The 16,981-nt window shown below is 45.6% G+C and overlaps 12 non-coding genes and 1 pseudogene across 12 annotated transcripts; all 13 read left to right on the forward strand.

Annotated features, from left to right (window-relative positions):
* Window positions 1-784: 784 nt before the first annotated feature.
* On the forward strand, window positions 785-975 carry LOC141181735 (U2 spliceosomal RNA). Its single transcript, XR_012257284.1, has one exon. It is a non-coding gene; the product is annotated as a U2 spliceosomal RNA (small nuclear RNA).
* Window positions 976-2,094: 1,119 nt separating this feature from the next.
* On the forward strand, window positions 2,095-2,285 carry LOC141181315 (U2 spliceosomal RNA). The gene has a single exon (XR_012256903.1). It is a non-coding gene; the product is annotated as a U2 spliceosomal RNA (small nuclear RNA).
* Window positions 2,286-3,404: 1,119 nt separating this feature from the next.
* LOC141181803 (U2 spliceosomal RNA) lies at window positions 3,405-3,595 on the forward strand. The gene has a single exon (XR_012257346.1). It is a non-coding gene; the product is annotated as a U2 spliceosomal RNA (small nuclear RNA).
* A 1,124-nt stretch (window positions 3,596-4,719) lies between these two features.
* Window positions 4,720-4,910, forward strand: LOC141181676 (U2 spliceosomal RNA). The gene has a single exon (XR_012257230.1). It is a non-coding gene; the product is annotated as a U2 spliceosomal RNA (small nuclear RNA).
* Window positions 4,911-6,029: 1,119 nt separating this feature from the next.
* On the forward strand, window positions 6,030-6,220 carry LOC141181316 (U2 spliceosomal RNA). The gene has a single exon (XR_012256904.1). It is a non-coding gene; the product is annotated as a U2 spliceosomal RNA (small nuclear RNA).
* Window positions 6,221-7,341: 1,121 nt separating this feature from the next.
* LOC141181851 (U2 spliceosomal RNA) lies at window positions 7,342-7,532 on the forward strand. The gene has a single exon (XR_012257389.1). It is a non-coding gene; the product is annotated as a U2 spliceosomal RNA (small nuclear RNA).
* A 1,117-nt stretch (window positions 7,533-8,649) lies between these two features.
* Window positions 8,650-8,840, forward strand: LOC141181317 (U2 spliceosomal RNA). The gene has a single exon (XR_012256905.1). It is a non-coding gene; the product is annotated as a U2 spliceosomal RNA (small nuclear RNA).
* A 1,120-nt stretch (window positions 8,841-9,960) lies between these two features.
* On the forward strand, window positions 9,961-10,151 carry LOC141181506 (U2 spliceosomal RNA). The gene has a single exon (XR_012257076.1). It is a non-coding gene; the product is annotated as a U2 spliceosomal RNA (small nuclear RNA).
* A 1,123-nt stretch (window positions 10,152-11,274) lies between these two features.
* Window positions 11,275-11,423, forward strand: LOC141182124 (U2 spliceosomal RNA; annotated as a pseudogene).
* A 740-nt stretch (window positions 11,424-12,163) lies between these two features.
* Window positions 12,164-12,353, forward strand: LOC141182056 (U2 spliceosomal RNA). The gene has a single exon (XR_012257546.1). It is a non-coding gene; the product is annotated as a U2 spliceosomal RNA (small nuclear RNA).
* Window positions 12,354-13,474: 1,121 nt separating this feature from the next.
* LOC141181318 (U2 spliceosomal RNA) lies at window positions 13,475-13,665 on the forward strand. Its single transcript, XR_012256906.1, has one exon. It is a non-coding gene; the product is annotated as a U2 spliceosomal RNA (small nuclear RNA).
* A 1,120-nt stretch (window positions 13,666-14,785) lies between these two features.
* On the forward strand, window positions 14,786-14,976 carry LOC141181320 (U2 spliceosomal RNA). The gene has a single exon (XR_012256908.1). It is a non-coding gene; the product is annotated as a U2 spliceosomal RNA (small nuclear RNA).
* A 1,124-nt stretch (window positions 14,977-16,100) lies between these two features.
* LOC141181322 (U2 spliceosomal RNA) lies at window positions 16,101-16,291 on the forward strand. The gene has a single exon (XR_012256909.1). It is a non-coding gene; the product is annotated as a U2 spliceosomal RNA (small nuclear RNA).
* The last annotated feature ends 690 nt before the right edge of the window (window positions 16,292-16,981 follow it).

The raw sequence follows: 16,981 nt of genomic DNA on the forward strand, positions 1-16,981 counted from the left end.
AGTATATTGTTGCACACACACCATCTATTTAGCAAATGCCCTTGTTATCAACAGCAGCCTTTTAAACTCACCTGAGCTAACAGGTATGTGAGCTGGTTACTCTGCTGCGCTTAAAATTTCTTTTTTGGTTTGCTACAATGCCTTTTCTGAAACGTTGTCTCCCTCTGCTGGAACACTGACTTCTTTCATTTAATGCCTGCAGACTATAAAAGAGAAACCAACCCAAAAAGTTTGGTTGATTAGTCTGTGGCATTCTTTTAAACTGTTGCTTATGGCGGTCTCTGTGAGCTTCTCAGTGACATTCAGCCATCCAGGTATCCCGCCTGCAGTAGACGGAATGTGGCAATGGAACGCTGGCTGCGCGTGTCATAATAGGCTCTGAGCCTTTATATACCTGCGCACAGCAGCAGCCACCTTCAGTCTGCTGCTGGACAGCCAGCAGCAGCAGCAGCAGGAGAGGTAATTAATCAGCAACCCTCCTGCTAAGGGTAGACAGCTGCTCGTTCCACCCCCCCACCCCCCCCGCCTTAATTGGTTCTCCTCCCTTCCAACGGTGTTGAGGCGGGTGGGAACAGCCGGGGGTTGAGGGTACTGTGCTAAAAGAGGTGGAGTTATGCAGATCTAAAACGCGTGGATTGCAGCAGCAGCAAGCCGAAAAGTGCAGGCATGTGAGGGATCTAGAGGTTGACAGCATGTCTTCTTAACGGGAGTCCAGGTGGCCATCTCCACAAATGGACTTTTCAGAATCCTTGGGTGGCACCGTAGTCGGAAACCAATTCTGGTTATCGCTTCTCGGCCTTTTGGCTAAGATCAAGTGTAGTATCTGTTCTTATCAGTTTAATATCTGATACGTCCCCTATCTGGGGACCATATATTAAATGGATTTATAGAACAGGGAGATGGAAAAAGAGCTTGCTTTGTCCACTCCACGCATTGACCTGGTATTGCAGTATCTCCAGGACCGGTGCACCCCTTCTTTAATGCAGTTTCTAAAATCAGAAAGAATTGAATTCAATGCTTTTTGTTCATTTGGCTTGTTTGTCGGATTTTGGGATGGACTCTTTGGCTTTGCTTTTCTTCTCCTCATTGGATTTTTCATGTTAAAAGTTGCAGAAGCCAGATGACAAGCTCATTTTGGTTCAACTTCAGCAACTGTGCATTGCATTGCCATGTAATGTAATGCAATGCTATCTATCTAGCTCTCCCTCTATACTTCCTTTTGGATAAACAGACATATTAGGCAAGCATTTTGGAGCTTTCACCTAAATAACTACAGGTGGTGAGATAAGCTGCACAATATAATTGACCTTTCAGTATATTGTTGCACACACACCATCTATTTAGCAAATGCCCTTGTTATCAACAGCAGCCTTTTAAACTCACCTGAGCTAACAGGTATGTGAGCTGGTTACTCTGCTGCGCTTAAAATTTCTTTTTTGGTTTGCTACAATGCCTTTTCTGAAACGTTGTCTCCCTCTGCTGGAACACTGACTTCTTTCATTTAATGCCTGCAGACTATAAAAGAGAAACCAACCCAAAAAGTTTGGTTGATTAGTCTGTGGCATTCTTTTAAACTGTTGCTTATGGCGGTCTCTGTGAGCTTCTCAGTGACATTCAGCCATCCAGGTATCCCGCCTGCAGTAGACGGAATGTGGCAATGGAACGCTGGCTGCGAGTGTCATAATAGGCTCTGAGCCTTTATATACCTGCACACAGCAGCAGCCACCTTCAGTCTGCTGCTGGACAGCCAGCAGCAGCAGCAGCAGGAGAGGTAATTAATCAGCAACCCTCCTGCTAAGGGTAGACAGCTGCTCGTTCCACCCCCCCCCCCCCCGCCTTAATTGGTTCTCCTCCCTTCCAACGGTGTTGAGGCGGGTGGGAACAGCCGGGGGTTGAGGGTACTGTGCTAAAAGAGGTGGAGTTATGCAGATCTAAAACGCGTGGATTGCAGCAGCAGCAAGCCGAAAAGTGCAGGCATGTGAGGGATCTAGAGGTTGACAGCATGTCTTCTTAACGGGAGTCCAGGTGGCCATCTCCACAAATGGACTTTTCAGAATCCTTGGGTGGCACCGTAGTCGGAAACCAATTCTGGTTATCGCTTCTCGGCCTTTTGGCTAAGATCAAGTGTAGTATCTGTTCTTATCAGTTTAATATCTGATACGTCCCCTATCTGGGGACCATATATTAAATGGATTTTTAGAACAGGGAGATGGAAAAAGAGCTTGCTCTGTCCACTCCACGCATTGACCTGGTATTGCAGTATCTCCAGGACCGGTGCACCCCTTCTTTAATGCAGTTTCTAAAATCAGAAAGAATTGAATTCAATGCTTTTTGTTCATTTGGCTTGTTTGTCGGATTTTGGGATGGACTCTTTGGCTTTGCTTTTCTTCTCCTCATTGGATTTTTCATGTTAAAAGTTGCAGAAGCCAGATGACAAGCTCATTTTGGTTCAACTTCAGCAACTGTGCATTGCATTGCCATGTAATGTAATGCAATGCTATCTATCTAGCTCTCCCTCTATACTTCCTTTTGGATAAACAGACATATTAGGCAAGCATTTTGGAGCTTTCACCTAAATAACTACAGGTGGTGAGATAAGCTGCACAATATAATTGACCTTTCAGTATATTGTTGCACACACACCATCTATTTAGCAAATGCCCTTGTTATCAACAGCAGCCTTTTAAACTCACCTGAGCTAACAGGTATGTGAGCTGGTTACTCTGCTGCGCTTAAAATTTCTTTTTTGGTTTGCTACAATGCCTTTTCTGAAACGTTGTCTCCCTCTGCTGGAACACTGACTTCTTTCATTTAATGCCTGCAGACTATAAAAGAGAAACCAACCCAAAAAGTTTGGTTGATTAGTCTGTGGCATTCTTTTAAACTGTTGCTTATGGCGGTCTCTGTGAGCTTCTCAGTGACATTCAGCCATCCAGGTATCCCGCCTGCAGTAGACGGAATGTGGCAATGGAACGCTGGCTGCGCGTGTCATAATAGGCTCTGAGCCTTTATATACCTGCGCACAGCAGCAGCCACCTTCAGTCTGCTGCTGGACAGCCAGCAGCAGCAGCAGCAGCAGGAGAGGTAATTAATCAGCAACCCTCCTGCTAAGGGTAGACAGCTGCTCGTTCCACCCCCCCCCCCGCCTTAATTGGTTCTCCTCCCTTCCAACGGTGTTGAGGCGGGTGGGAACAGCCGGGGGTTGAGGGTACTGTGCTAAAAGAGGTGGAGTTATGCAGATCTAAAACGCGTGGATTGCAGCAGCAGCAAGCCGAAAAGTGCAGGCATGTGAGGGATCTAGAGGTTGACAGCATGTCTTCTTAACGGGAGTCCAGGTGGCCATCTCCACAAATGGACTTTTCAGAATCCTTGGGTGGCACCGTAGTCGGAAACCAATTCTGGTTATCGCTTCTCGGCCTTTTGGCTAAGATCAAGTGTAGTATCTGTTCTTATCAGTTTAATATCTAATACGTCCCCTATCTGGGGACCATATATTAAATGGATTTTTAGAACAGGGAGATGGAAAAAGAGCTTGCTCTGTCCACTCCACGCATTGACCTGGTATTGCAGTATCTCCAGGACCGGTGCACCCCTTCTTTAATGCAGTTTCTAAAATCAGAAAGAATTGAATTCAATGCTTTTTGTTCATTTGGCTTGTTTGTCGGATTTTGGGATGGACTCTTTGGCTTTGCTTTTCTTCTCCTCATTGGATTTTTCATGTTAAAAGTTGCAGAAGCCAGATGACAAGCTCATTTTGGTTCAACTTCAGCAACTGTGCATTGCATTGCCATGTAATGTAATGCAATGCTATCTATCTAGCTCTCCCTCTATACTTCCTTTTGGATAAACAGACATATTAGGCAAGCATTTTGGAGCTTTCACCTAAATAACTACAGGTGGTGAGATAAGCTGCACAATATAATTGACCTTTCAGTATATTGTTGCACACACATCATCTATTTAGCAAATGCCCTTGTTATCAACAGCAGCCTTTTAAACTCACCTGAGCTAACAGGTATGTGAGCTGGTTACTCTGCTGCGCTTAAAATTTCTTTTTTGGTTTGCTACAATGCCTTTTCTGAAACGTTGTCTCCCTCTGCTGGAACACTGACTTCTTTCATTTAATGCCTGCAGACTATAAAAGAGAAACCAACCCAAAAAGTTTGGTTGATTAGTCTGTGGCATTCTTTTAAACTGTTGCTTATGGCGGTCTCTGTGAGCTTCTCAGTGACATTCAGCCATCCAGGTATCCCGCCTGCAGTAGACGGAATGTGGCAATGGAACGCTGGCTGCGCGTGTCATAATTGGCTCTGAGCCTTTATATACCTGCGCACAGCAGCAGCCACCTTCAGTCTGCTGCTGGACAGCCAGCAGCAGCAGCAGCAGCAGGAGAGGTAATTAATCAGCAACCCTCCTGCTAAGGGTAGACAGCTGCTCGTTCCACCCCCCCACCCCCCCCGCCTTAATTGGTTCTCCTCCCTTCCAACGGTGTTGAGGCGGGTGGGAACAGCCGGGGGTTGAGGGTACTGTGCTAAAAGAGGTGGAGTTATGCAGATCTAAAACGCGTGGATTGCAGCAGCAGCAAGCCGAAAAGTGCAGGCATGTGAGGGATCTAGAGGTTGACAGCATGTCTTCTTAACGGGAGTCCAGGTGGCCATCTCCACAAATGGACTTTTCAGAATCCTTGGGTGGCACCGTAGTCGGAAACCAATTCTGGTTATCGCTTCTCGGCCTTTTGGCTAAGATCAAGTGTAGTATCTGTTCTTATCAGTTTAATATCTGATACGTCCCCTATCTGGGGACCATATATTAAATGGATTTATAGAACAGGGAGATGTAAAAAGAGCTTGCTCTGTCCACTCCACGCATTGACCTGGTATTGCAGTATCTCCAGGACCGGTGCACCCCTTCTTTAATGCAGTTTCTAAAATCAGAAAGAATTGAATTCAATGCTTTTTGTTCATTTGGCTTGTTTGTCGGATTTTGGGATGGACTCTTTGGCTTTGCTTTTCTTCTCCTCATTGGATTTTTCATGTTAAAAGTTGCAGAAGCCAAATGAAAAAGCTCATTTTGGTTCAACTTCAGCAACTGTGCATTGCATTGCCATGTAATGTAATGCAATGCTATCTATCTAGCTCTCCCTCTATACTTCCTTTTGGATAAACAGACATATTAGGCAAGCATTTTGGAGCTTTCACCTAAATAACTACAGGTGGTGAGATAAGCTGCACAATATAATTGACCTTTCAGTATATTGTTGCACACACACCATCTATTTAGCAAATGCCCTTGTTATCAACAGCAGCCTTTTAAACTCACCTGAGCTAACAGGTATGTGAGCTAGTTACTCTGCTGCGCTTAAAATTTCTTTTTTGGTTTGCTACAATGCCTTTTCTGAAACGTTGTCTCCCTCTGCTGGAACACTGACTTCTTTCATTTAATGCCTGCAGACTATAAAAGAGAAACCAACCCAAAAAGTTTGGTTGATTAGTCTGTGGCATTCTTTTAAACTGTTGCTTATGGCGGTCTCTGTGAGCTTCTCAGTGACATTCAGCCATCCAGGTATCCCGCCTGCAGTAGACGGAATGTGGCAATGGAACGCTGGCTGCGCGTGTCATAATAGGCTCTGAGCCTTTATATACCTGCGCACAGCAGCAGCCACCTTCAGTCTGCTGCTGGACAGCCAGCAGCAGCAGCAGCAGCAGGAGAGGTAATTAATCAGCAACCCTCCTGCTAAGGGTAGACAGCTGCTCGTTCCACCCCCCCCCCGCCTTAATTGGTTCTCCTCCCTTCCAACGGTGTTGAGGCGGGTGGGAACAGCCGGGGGTTGAGGGTACTGTGCTAAAAGAGGTGGAGTTATGCAGATCTAAAACGCGTGGATTGCAGCAGCAGCAAGCCGAAAAGTGCAGGCATGTGAGGGATCTAGAGGTTGACAGCATGTCTTCTTAACGGGAGTCCAGGTGGCCATCTCCACAAATGGACTTTTCAGAATCCTTGGGTGGCACCGTAGTCGGAAACCAATTCTGGTTATCGCTTCTCGGCCTTTTGGCTAAGATCAAGTGTAGTATCTGTTCTTATCAGTTTAATATCTGATACGTCCCCTATCTGGGGACCATATATTAAATGGATTTTTAGAACAGGGAGATGGAAAAAGAGCTTGCTCTGTCCACTCCACGCATTGACCTGGTATTGCAGTATCTCCAGGACCGGTGCACCCCTTCTTTAATGCAGTTTCTAAAATCAGAAAGAATTGAATTCAATGCTTTTTGTTCATTTGGCTTGTTTGTCGGATTTTGGGATGGACTCTTTGGCTTTGCTTTTCTTCTCCTCATTGGATTTTTCATGTTAAAAGTTGCAGAAGCCAGATGACAAGCTCATTTTGGTTCAACTTCAGCAACTGTGCATTGCATTGCCATGTAATGTAATGCAATGCTATCTATCTAGCTCTCCCTCTATACTTCCTTTTGGATAAACAGACATATTAGGCAAGCATTTTGGAGCTTTCACCTAAATAACTACAGGTGGTGAGATAAGCTGCACAATATAATTGACCTTTCAGTATATTGTTGCACACACACCATCTATTTAGCAAATGCCCTTGTTATCAACAGCAGCCTTTTAAACTCACCTGAGCTAACAGGTATGTGAGCTGGTTACTCTGCTGCGCTTAAAATTTCTTTTTTGGTTTGCTACAATGCCTTTTCTGAAACGTTGTCTCCCTCTGCTGGAACACTGACTTCTTTCATTTAATGCCTGCAGACTATAAAAGAGAAACCAACCCAAAAAGTTTGGTTGATTAGTCTGTGGCATTCTTTTAAACTGTTGCTTATGGCGGTCTCTGTGAGCTTCTCAGTGACATTCAGCCATCCAGGTATCCCGCCTGCAGTAGACGGAATGTGGCAATGGAACACTGGCTGCGCGTGTCATAATAGGCTCTGAGCCTTTATATACCTGCGCACAGCAGCAGCCACCTTCAGTCTGCTGCTGGACAGCCAGCAGCAGCAGCAGCAGCAGGAGAGGTAATTAATCAGCAACCCTCCTGCTAAGGGTAGACAGCTGCTCGTTCCACCCCCCCCCCCCCGCCTTAATTGGTTCTCCTCCCTTCCAACGGTGTTGAGGCGGGTGGGAACAGCCGGGGGTTGAGGGTACTGTGCTAAAAGAGGTGGAGTTATGCAGATCTAAAACGCGTGGATTGCAGCAGCAGCAAGCCGAAAAGTGCAGGCATGTGAGGGATCTAGAGGTTGACAGCATGTCTTCTTAACGGGAGTCCAGGTGGCCATCTCCACAAATGGACTTTTCAGAATCCTTGGGTGGCACCGTAGTCGGAAACCAATTCTGGTTATCGCTTCTCGGCCTTTTGGCTAAGATCAAGTATGGTATCTGTTCTTATCAGTTTAATATCTGATACGTCCCCTATCTGGGGACCATATATTAAATGGATTTTTAGAACAGGGAGATGGAAAAAGAGCTTGCTCTGTCCACTCCACGCATTGACCTGGTATTGCAGTATCTCCAGGACCGGTGCACCCCTTCTTTAATGCAGTTTCTAAAATCAGAAAGAATTGAATTCAATGCTTTTTGTTCATTTGGCTTGTTTGTCGGATTTTGGGATGGACTCTTTGGCTTTGCTTTTCTTCTCTTCATTGGATTTTTCATGTTAAAAGTTGCAGAAGCCAGATGACAAGCTCATTTTGGTTCAACTTCAGCAACTGTGCATTGCATTGCCATGTAATGTAATGCAATGCTATCTATCTAGCTCTCCCTCTATACTTCCTTTTGGATAAACAGACATATTAGGCAAGCATTTTGGAGCTTTCACCTAAATAACTACAGGTGGTGAGATAAGCTGCACAATATAATTGACCTTTCAGTATATTGTTGCACAGACACCATCTATTTAGCAAATGCCCTTGTTATCAACAGCAGCCTTTTAAACTCACCTGAGCTAACAGGTATGTGAGCTGGTTACTCTGCTGCGCTTAAAATTTCTTTTTTGGTTTGCTACAATGCCTTTTCTGAAATGTTGTCTCCCTCTGCTGGAACACTGACTTCTTTCATTTAATGCCTGCAGACTATAAAAGAGAAACCAACCCAAAAAGTTTGGTTGATTAGTCTGTGGCATTCTTTTAAACTGTTGCTTATGGCGGTCTCAGTGAGCTTCTCAGTGACATTCAGCCATCCAGGTATCCCGCCTGCAGTAGACGGAATGTGGCAATGGAACGCTGGCTGCGCGTGTCATAATAGGCTCTGAGCCTTTATATACCTGCGCACAGCAGCAGCCACCTTCAGTCTGCTGCTGGACAGCCAGCAGCAGCAGCAGCAGGAGAGGTAATTAATCAGCAACCCTCCTGCTAAGGGTAGACAGCTGCTCGTTCCACCCCCCCCCCCCGCCTTAATTGGTTCTCCTCCCTTCCAACGGTGTTGAGGCGGGTGGGAACAGCCGGGGGTTGAGGGTACTGTGCTAAAAGAGGTGGAGTTATGCAGATCTAAAACGCGTGGATTGCAGCAGCAGCAAGCCGAAAAGTGCAGGCATGTGAGGGATCTAGAGGTTGACAGCATGTCTTCTTAACGGGAGTCCAGGTGGCCATCTCCACAAATGGACTTTTCAGAATCCTTGGGTGGCACCGTAGTCGGAAACCAATTCTGGTTATCGCTTCTCGGCCTTTTGGCTAAGATCAAGTGTAGTATCTGTTCTTATCAGTTTAATATCTGATACGTCCCCTATCTGGGGACCATATATTAAATGGATTTTTAGAACAGGGAGATGGAAAAAGAGCTTGCTCTGTCCACTCCACGCATTGACCTGGTATTGCAGTATCTCCAGGACCGGTGCACCCCTTCTTTAATGCAGTTTCTAAAATCAGAAAGAATTGAATTCAATGCTTTTTGTTCATTTGGCTTGTTTGTCGGATTTTGGGATGGACTCTTTGCCTTTGCTTTTCTTCTCCTCATTGGATTTTTCATGTTAAAAGTTGCAGAAGCCAGATGACAAGCTCATTTTGGTTCAACTTCAGCAACTGTGCATTGCATTGCCATGTAATGTAATGCAATGCTATCTATCTAGCTCTCCCTCTATACTTCCTTTTGGATAAACAGACATATTAGGCAAGCATTTTGGAGCTTTCACCTAAATAACTACAGGTGGTGAGATAAGCTGCACAATATAATTGACCTTTCAGTATATTGTTGCACACACACCATCTATTTAGCAAATGCCCTTGTTATCAACAGCAGCCTTTTAAACTCACCTGAGCTAACAGGTATGTGAGCTGGTTACTCTGCTGCGCTTAAAATTTCTTTTTTGGTTTGCTACAATGCCTTTTCTGAAACGTTGTCTCCCTCTGCTGGAACACTGACTTCTTTCATTTAATGCCTGCAGACTATAAAAGAGAAACCAACCCAAAAAGTTTGGTTGATTAGTCTGTGGCATTCTTTTAAACTGTTGCTTATGGCGGTCTCTGTGAGCTTCTCAGTGACATTCAGCCATCCAGGTATCCCGCCTGCAGTAGACGGAATGTGGCAATGGAACGCTGGCTGCGCGTGTCATAATAGGCTCTGAGCCTTTATATACCTGCGCACAGCAGCAGCCACCTTCAGTCTGCTGCTGGACAGCCAGCAGCAGCAGCAGCAGCAGGAGAGGTAATTAATCAGCAACCCTCCTGCTAAGGGTAGACAGCTGCTCGTTCCACCCCCCCCCCCCGCCTTAATTGGTTCTCCTCCCTTCCAACGGTGTTGAGGCGGGTGGGAACAGCCGGGGGTTGAGGGTACTGTGCTAAAAGAGGTGGAGTTATGCAGATCTAAAACGCGTGGATTGCAGCAGCAGCAAGCCGAAAAGTGCAGGCATGTGAGGGATCTAGAGGTTGACAGCATGTCTTCTTAACGGGAGTCCAGGTGGCCATCTCCACAAATGGACTTTTCAGAATCCTTGGGTGGCACCGTAGTCGGAAACCAATTCTGGTTATCGCTTCTCAGCCTTTTGGCTAAGATCAAGTGTAGTATCTGTTCTTATCAGTTTAATATCTGATACGTCCCCTATCTGGGGACCATATATTAAATGGATTTTTAGAACAGGGAGATGGAAAAAGAGCTTGCTCTGTCCACTCCACGCATTGACCTGGTATTGCAGTATCTCCAGGACCGGTGCACCCCTTCTTTAATGCAGTTTCTAAAATCAGAAAGAATTGAATTCAATGCTTTTTGTTCATTTGGCTTGTTTGTCGGATTTTGGGATGGACTCTTTGGCTTTGCTTTTCTTCTCCTCATTGGATTTTTCATGTTAAAAGTTGCAGAAGCCAGATGACAAGCTCATTTTGGTTCAACTTCAGCAACTGTGCATTGCATTGCCATGTAATGTAATGCAATGCTATCTATCTAGCTCTCCCTCTATACTTCCTTTTGGATAAACAGACATATTAGGCAAGCATTTTGGAGCTTTCACCTAAATAACTACAGGTGGTGAGATAAGCTGCACAATATAATTGACCTTTCAGTATATTGTTGCACACACACCATCTATTTAGCAAATGCCCTTGTTATCAACAGCAGCCTTTTAAACTCACCTGAGCTAACAGGTATGTGAGCTGGTTACTCTGCTGCGCTTAAAATTTCTTTTTTGGTTTGCTACAATGCCTTTTCTGAAACGTTGTCTCCCTCTGCTGGAACACTGACTTCTTTCATTTAATGCCTGCAGACTATAAAAGAGAAACCAACCCAAAAAGTTTGGTTGATTAGTCTGTGGCATTCTTTTAAACTGTTGCTTATGGAGGTCTCTGTGAGCTTCTCAGTGACATTCAGCCATCCAGGTATCCCGCCGGCAGTAGACGGAATGTGGCAATGGAACGCTGGCTGTGCGTGTCATAATAGGCTCTGAGCCTTTATATACCTGCGCACAGCAGCAGCCACCTTCAGTCTGCTGCTGGACAGCCAGCAGCAGCAGCAGCAGCAGCAGGAGAGGTAATTAATCAGCAACCCTCCTGCTAAGGGTAGACAGCTGCTCGTTCCACCCCCCCCCCCCGCCTTAATTGGTTCTCCTCCCTTCCAACGGTGTTGAGGCGGGTGGGAACAGCCGGGGGTTGAGGGTACTGTGCTAAAAGAGGTGGAGTTATGCAGATCTAAAACGCGTGGATTGCAGCAGCAGCAAGCCGAAAAGTGCAGGCATGTGAGGGATCTAGAGGTTGACAGCATGTCTTCTTAACGGGAGTCCAGGTGGCCATCTCCACAAATGGACTTTTCAGAATCCTTGGGTGGCACCGTAGTCGGAAACCAATTCTGGTTATCGCTTCTCGGCCTTTTGGCTAAGATCAAGTGTAGTATCTTTCGAAAAGGTGGTTTTGGATGTTGGCCGCCCTAGTAGATTGATACATTATGCACACTGGGGCTTAGGCGCTTGTTAGTACGCCAGTTGGCTAATATAGTCATCTGGTGGAAAGCATGGCCCCCCAGGATCGAAGCCATTGGGCCGGGGAAGATCGAAAGCCCGAAGTGTGAAGTGCCCCAGGAGTGGTGACCCTGGGGTGCCTTAACTCACTGGGATTGGGAACCCCACTTGAGTTTATGGCACATTTGCACTAGCACTTCAATATTTCTTTCTTCACACACACCCTTATTCCGGGCCTTCTGGCCTTAGGATGGGGAATTTTTCAATTCCCGGTCGAAGGTCCGGGCAGTATTATACTGTGAAACCTTCACTATTTATTTAATTTTTTTTGTCACTGTGTGTCCACTTTTTCACGTGTGTCCACGTCCTTACTAGGATTTTGTCGGGATGCGGTTCCCTTACGGGTTCCTCTCTTGGCAGGTCTAGGGGGGGAGTGTGTGGCCATCAGGTTCCGCTCCCCCCTGATCCCCCCTGGCTCTCCTCTTTCGGGAGGAGAGCGTTGTTGGCTCCCCTCTTCCGGGAGGGGAGCACAGTCTTTGGCTCCCAGTGCCTTGCTCGGGTGAGAACTCGGGCAGGTATTGGGGGTAAGATTGGGTCGCCTCTGGCTCCGGCTGGAGGTGGCTATTTGTCCCTGTTCCTCGCTGTTGCTTTCTGGCTCGGAGGGACGGGGAATGGTTTGGGGGACCCTTCTCCTTTTGGAGAGGGTTTCAAGAAGATCAGCATCCTAGTGCACTTTTTTTGTGGCACTTGTCACTTTTTTAAGCGCACTCGGGTTTTGTACACGAATTCGGGCTTTCAAAAAAAAAAAAAAAAAAAAAAAAAATCTGTTCTTATCAGTTTAATATCTGATACGTCCCCTATCTGGGGACCATATATTAAATGGATTTTTAGAACAGGGAGATGGAAAAAGAGCTTGCTCTGTCCACTCCACGCATTGACCTGGTATTGCAGTATCTCCAGGACCGGTGCACCCCTTCTTTAATGCAGTTTCTAAAATCAGAAAGAATTGAATTCAATGCTTTTTGTTCATTTGGCTTGTTTGTCGGATTTTGGGATGGACTCTTTGGCTTTGCTTTTCTTCTCCTCATTGGATTTTTCATGTTAAAAGTTGCAGAAGCCAGATGACAAGCTCATTTTGGTTCAACTTCAGCAACTGTGCATTGCATTGCCATGTAATGTAATGCAATGCTATCTATCTAGCTCTCCCTCTATACTTCCTTTTGGATAAACAGACATATTAGGCAAGCATTTTGGAGCTTTCACCTAAATAACTACAGGTGGTGAGATAAGCTGCACAATATAATTGACCTTTCAGTATATTGTTGCACACACACCATCTATTTAGCAAATGCCCTTGTTATCAACAGCAGCCTTTTAAACTCACCTGAGCTAACAGGTATGTGAGCTGGTTACTCTGCTGCGCTTAAAATTTCTTTTTTGGTTTGCTACAATGCCTTTTCTGAAACGTTGTCTCCCTCTGCTGGAACACTGACTTCTTTCATTTAATGCCTGCAGACTATAAAAGAGAAACCAACCCAAAAAGTTTGGTTGATTAGTCTGTGGCATTCTTTTAAACTGTTGCTTATGGCGGTCTCTGTGAGCTTCTCAGTGACATTCAGCCATCCAGGTATCCCGCCTGCAGTAGACGGAATGTGGCAATGGAACGCTGGCTGCGCGTGTCATAATAGGCTCTGAGCCTTTATATACCTGCGCACAGCAGCAGCCACCTTCAGTCTGCTGCTGGACAGCCAGCAGCAGCAGCAGCAGCAGCAGGAGAGGTAATTAATCAGCAACCCTCCTGCTAAGGGTAGACAGCTGCTCGTTCCACCCCCCCCCCGCCTTAATTGGTTCTCCTCCCTTCCAACGGTGTTGAGGCGGGTGGGAACAGCCGGGGGTTGAGGGTACTGTGCTAAAAGAGGTGGAGTTATGCAGATCTAAAACGCGTGGATTGCAGCAGCAGCAAGCCGAAAAGTGCAGGCATGTGAGGGATCTAGAGGTTGACAGCATGTCTTCTTAACGGGAGTCCAGGTGGCCATCTCCACAAATGGACTTTTCAGAATCCTTGGGTGGCACCGTAGTCGGAAACCAATTCTGGTTATCGCTTCTCGGCCTTTTGGCTAAGATCAAGTGTAGTATCTGTTCTTATCAGTTTAATATCTGATACGTCCCCTATCTGGGGACCATATATTAAATGGATTTTTAGAACAGGGAGATGGAAAAAGAGCTTGCTCTGTCCACTCCACGCATTGACCTGGTATTGCAGTATCTCCAGGACCGGTGCACCCCTTCTTTAATGCAGTTTCTAAAATCAGAAAGAATTGAATTCAATGCTTTTTGTTCATTTGGCTTGTTTGTCGGATTTTGGGATGGACTCTTTGGCTTTGCTTTTCTTCTCCTCATTGGATTTTTCATGTTAAAAGTTGCAGAAGCCAGATGACAAGCTCATTTTGGTTCAACTTCAGCAACTGTGCATTGCATTGCCATGTAATGTAATGCAATGCTATCTATCTAGCTCTCCCTCTATACTTCCTTTTGGATAAACAGACATATTAGGCAAGCATTTTGGAGCTTTCACCTAAATAACTACAGGTGGTGAGATAAGCTGCACAATATAATTGACCTTTCAGTATATTGTTGCACACACACCATCTATTTAGCAAATGCCCTTGTTATCAACAGCAGCCTTTTAAACTCACCTGAGCTAACAGGTATGTGAGCTGGTTACTCTGCTGCGCTTAAAATTTCTTTTTTGGTTTGCTACAATGCCTTTTCTGAAACGTTGTCTCCCTCTGCTGGAACACTGACTTCTTTCATTTAATGCCTGCAGACTATAAAAGAGAAACCAACCCAAAAAGTTTGGTTGATTAGTCTGTGGCATTCTTTTAAACTGTTGCTTATGGCGGTCTCTGTGAGCTTCTCAGTGACATTCAGCCATCCAGGTATCCCGCCTGCAGTAGACGGAATGTGGCAATGGAACGCTGGCTGCGCGTGTCATAATAGGCTCTGAGCCTTTATATACCTGCGCACAGCAGCAGCCACCTTCAGTCTGCTGCTGGACAGCCAGCAGCAGCAGCAGCAGCAGGAGAGGTAATTAATCAGCAACCCTCCTGCTAAGGGTAGACAGCTGCTCGTTCCACCCCCCCCCCCCGCCTTAATTGGTTCTCCTCCCTTCCAACGGTGTTGAGGCGGGTGGGAACAGCCGGGGGTTGAGGGTACTGTGCTAAAAGAGGTGGAGTTATGCAGATCTAAAACGCGTGGATTGCAGCAGCAGCAAGCCGAAAAGTGCAGGCATGTGAGGGATCTAGAGGTTGACAGCATGTCTTCTTAACGGGAGTCCAGGTGGCCATCTCCACAAATGGACTTTTCAGAATCCTTGGGTGGCACCGCAGTCGGAAACCAATTCTGGTTATCGCTTCTCGGCCTTTTGGCTAAGATCAAGTGTAGTATCTGTTCTTATCAGTTTAATATCTGATACGTCCCCTATCTGGGGACCATATATTAAATGGATTTTTAGAACAGGGAGATGGAAAAAGAGCTTGCTCTGTCCACTCCACGCATTGACCTGGTATTGCAGTATCTCCAGGACCGGTGCACCCCTTCTTTAATGCAGTTTCTAAAATCAGAAAGAATTGAATTCAATGCTTTTTGTTCATTTGGCTTGTTTGTCGGATTTTGGGATGGACTCTTTGGCTTTGCTTTTCTTCTCCTCATTGGATTTTTCATGTTAAAAGTTGCAGAAGCCAGATGACAAGCTCATTTTGGTTCAACTTCAGCAACTGTGCATTGCATTGCCATGTAATGTAATGCAATGCTATCTATCTAGCTCTCCCTCTATACTTCCTTTTGGATAAACAGACATATTAGGCAAGCATTTTGGAGCTTTCACCTAAATAACTACAGGTGGTGAGATAAGCTGCACAATATAATTGACCTTTCAGTATATTGTTGCACACACACCATCTATTTAGCAAATGCCCTTGTTATCAACAGCAGCCTTTTAAACTCACCTGAGCTAACAGGTATGTGAGCTGGTTACTCTGCTGCGCTTAAAATTTCTTTTTTGGTTTGCTACAATGCCTTTTCTGAAACGTTGTCTCCCTCTGCTGGAACACTGACTTCTTTCATTTAATGCCTGCAGACTATAAAAGAGAAACCAACCCAAAAAGTTTGGTTGATTAGTCTGTGGCATTCTTTTAAACTGTTGCTTATGGCGGTCTCTGTGAGCTTCTCAGTGACATTCAGCCATCCAGGTATCCCGCCTGCAGTAGACGGAATGTGGCAATGGAACGCTGGCTGCGCGTGTCATAATAGGCTCTGAGCCTTTATATACCTGCGGACAGCAGCAGCCACCTTCAGTCTGCTGCTGGACAGCCAGCAGCAGCAGCAGCAGCAGGAGAGGTAATTAATCAGCAACCCTCCTGCTAAGGGTAGACAGCTGCTCGTTCCACACCCCCCCCCCCCCCGCCTTAATTGGTTCTCCTCCCTTCCAACGGTGTTGAGGCGGGTGGGAACAGCCGGGGGTTGAGGGTACTGTGCTAAAAGAGGTGGAGTTATGCAGATCTAAAACGCGTGGATTGCAGCAGCAGCAAGCCGAAAAGTGCAGGCATGTGAGGGATCTAGAGGTTGACAGCATGTCTTCTTAACGGGAGTCCAGGTGGCCATCTCCACAAATGGACTTTTCAGAATCCTTGGGTGGCACCGTAGTCGGAAACCAATTCTGGTTATCGCTTCTCGGCCTTTTGGCTAAGATCAAGTGTAGTATCTGTTCTTATCAGTTTAATATCTGATACGTCCCCTATCTGGGGACCATATATTAAATGGATTTTTAGAACAGGGAGATGGAAAAAGAGCTTGCTCTGTCCACTCCACGCATTGACCTGGTATTGCAGTATCTCCAGGACCGGTGCACCCCTTCTTTAATGCAGTTTCTAAAATCAGAAAGAATTGAATTCAATGCTTTTTGTTCATTTGGCTTGTTTGTCGGATTTTGGGATGGACTCTTTGGCTTTGCTTTTCTTCTCCTCATTGGATTTTTCATGTTAAAAGTTGCAGAAGCCAGATGACAAGCTCATTTTGGTTCAACTTCAGCAACTGTGCATTGCATTGCCATGTAATGTAATGCAATGCTATCTATCTAGCTCTCCCTCTATACTTCCTTTTGGATAAACAGACATATTAGGCAAGCATTTTGGAGCTTTCACCTAAATAACTACAGGTGGTGAGATAAGCTGCACAATATAATTGACCTTTCAGTATATTGTTGCACACACACCATCTATTTAGCAAATGCCCTTGTTATCAACAGCAGCCTTTTAAACTCACCTGAGCTAACAGGTATGTGAGCTGGTTACTCTGCTGCGCTTAAAATTTCTTTTTTGGTTTGCTACAATGCCTTTTCTGAAACGTTGTCTCCCTCTGCTGGAACACTGACTTCTTTCATTTAATGCCTGCAGACTATAAAAGAGAAACCAACCCAAAAAGTTTGGTTGATTAGTCTGTGGCATTCTTTTAAACTGTTGCTTATGGCGGTCTCTGTGAGCTTCTCAGTGACATTCAGCCATCCAGGTATCCCGCCTGCAGTAGACGGAATGTGGCAATGGAACG

Source organism: Phyllobates terribilis, unplaced genomic scaffold, assembly GCF_046119375.1.
Source record: "Phyllobates terribilis strain yellow unplaced genomic scaffold, ASM4611937v1 Scaffold_34__1_contigs__length_13252353, whole genome shotgun sequence".
NCBI classification, from domain to species: domain Eukaryota; kingdom Metazoa; phylum Chordata; class Amphibia; order Anura; family Dendrobatidae; genus Phyllobates; species Phyllobates terribilis.